At 25.4% G+C, this 2,749-nt stretch overlaps 1 pseudogene; it reads right to left on the bottom strand.

Moving 5' to 3' along the window:
* Positions 1-225: 225 nt before the first annotated feature.
* On the bottom strand, positions 226-1,436 carry LOC112679589 (annotated as a pseudogene).
* Between the last annotated feature and the right edge of the window lie 1,313 nt (positions 1,437-2,749).

Consider the following 2,749-nt stretch of genomic DNA (forward strand, 5'->3'; position numbering starts at 1 on the left):
TTTTGTAGGTTTTTATTGAAATTCAGTGAACAACCATTGACATTTTTTTCAAAGTAGGCTAAATAACTTCAGGCGAAAAAAATAGTCTAAAAATTAAAATGGATGTCCACTACTATTGTCTATATATTAAATATTTAGAGTAGGTATTTTGGAGGGGTATTGTAACTTTTTCACCTATTATAGGAGCGGCAAATTTTTGGTGCCTATAGCCGTAAAAAAGATAAATCCGCCTCTGTCTGCTATTTTTCCGAGTGATGTTCTTGACTCTACTTTTGCTTTTTTGTTTCATTAATTTTTTTTTATTTCTTTATGTCTTAAATTAGAGATTCTCTGACGATCTATTATATTTTTTTCTTTCTTTAGAGCATATAGTGCAACGGGAATCTGTGAACGATGTATCTAATTTCTTTACATCAACATAACCATAGCATGCATATAACTGTAGGCTACAATTAATATATAAGTAAAAACCTGTTCAAATACAAATTAACAAATTATTTATACATTAGATGTAGCTTTTTTCAAGACCAGTGCCATTAAAAGCTTGTAAATCATTTACTATAGTTATAATTATTTCAATATCTTGATAGTCTGTAGCAGTTTGCATTAATCCTTCAAAATTCACAATGACTTTGCTTACAAACACCTAAAATATAGTTATTGCTAAATACAATCTTTATACTACCTACGATTAAATGTAATTATTAATAATTATGTATTGTCATGAATAACATTATACCTACTTGTATTTTAAGATTATTTTTATTAATGATAATTTTTTTAAACACAGTATCTTCGTCATTATTAAACCATCCAATAATCAAATCATCTTTAATCTTTGAAATAAATGTTGCATCAGGTAATATAGTATTTTTTCAATTGGTTCACAATATTATTATATGTATCAAAACTCAATAACTGTATTGAATGAATTGTTGAGGTAAGTGGTTTCAGCATTATTTTCTGTATTTAAACGTCAAATTTGAGGTTTAAACTGCTTTTCATACACACAGTATATTCCTGGCCTCAAATTTCTATCCGATCGTGGAATTGCCTTAACCCATTGTGCTAAGACTTTAGGATCCTGTAATAAGTAGAAAATTTATCATATAGTAAGATTATTGTATAAGTAGGTAGTCAATTAAAAAGAAATAATATATTATAATATTAAGTACAATTATGAGATACCTGATATACATGTATATGGTGTATCTACAAAATTTTTCATAAATGTATACATCACAATTTAAATAAAAATTACAATATATATTCTGCATCTTAATATTATATTATAATATATTATTTAGTTTAAAAATAAACATAATTTACCTTAGGTGCTTTAAACAATGTTTTATTGCGAATTCTCAATATTTTGTTTTAGAACTGGTAGAGGGGTATCCATCTTTACATGACGGCATAAAATAATTTTTTGACATGATCTAACCAATTAAATTTTAACAAGGTAAATTAAAAAAAAACTTTTATATTTTGATTAAATGATGTGGTGTAACATTTATCAATCATTTGTACAATTTTATATTATATAATACTAATATATGTAAGACCAATATCCTATGGCACTTGTGTAAAATGAGTATGACTACTATTGTCATCGGCATCCTTACTCCAATACATGAACATTTAACTAATAAGGACTGGTCACTTAATAAGAATTGTGAATTCTTCCTGTCACATAATCAAATAAAATCGCCACTGAATACTAGTATTCGGTTCGCTCTTTCGTTTCAATCATAAAGCCAATGTGAATTGACCAAAAAATATAAATTATTTAGAGTTAGGAACCAGTCACCTTTTCAACTTAAAGTCACTTATTTTTAGTGTCGTTACAAAAAGTAATTATTTATATATTAAAGCACCTTAAGTCGATTTTTAAAATTATTATTACCTATTTAATATAATTATTATTATCAACCAGCTGCAGCTAACTTGCAAACAAATGTATGATAGAATTGAGTGAATTGTGAATATTGATTATTTGAATATTTAAAGGGGTTTAAAATGTCATTTATAATGTTATAACTATAAGTTATAGATATTCCACACCAGAAATAAGATAAAACAGATTAGCTGCTCTCATATGTATTATTGATTCATTGTCAATATTTTACTATTATATATATATATATATATATATATATATGTTGTACTTGGATTTAACGATCCGTTAGAATATTAAAAAATTAAAAAAATAAAAAAAAATATTGAATTTAATATTTGAAAAATATTCTTATAAATGATATACCAGTTTTAATAATACAATTATTGAGTATTTTAGTTTTAATGTAATGATCTTCAGAGTACTTTAATATACTTTACAAATACATGTATAAAGTTGCTACTACATTTAATAAGACAATATAAATAAACCAGTTTATTTTATACCTACCCATAAACATTGAATTTCATTATAAAGTATTTATAAATTATTCAAATACACAATAAAGATCATTAAAATAGTTTAGTTATAATATATGTTTTTAATTAATGTCACGTTGTCTTCTTTGTACTATAGCTGCTTCTTTTGCGATCAATATTGCTTGTATTCTTGCTATTACAACCTCAACAGCTCGAGCTTGTTCTAATTCTAGCCTAATTTCTTCATCTATAGCCATTTGCATATTCATTTCTTTAATTATTCTACGCTCTTGTCGAATTGCTCTCTTGTGGAGACGTTCTCTTGCTCTAATTACTTCATCTACATCGTTTTTTTTTCTTTCTTCTTCTTCTT

The sequence above is a fragment of the Sipha flava genome, unplaced genomic scaffold (genome assembly GCF_003268045.1).
Source record: "Sipha flava isolate LNK unplaced genomic scaffold, YSA_version1 164_pilon_pilon, whole genome shotgun sequence".
NCBI lineage: Eukaryota > Metazoa > Arthropoda > Insecta > Hemiptera > Aphididae > Sipha > Sipha flava.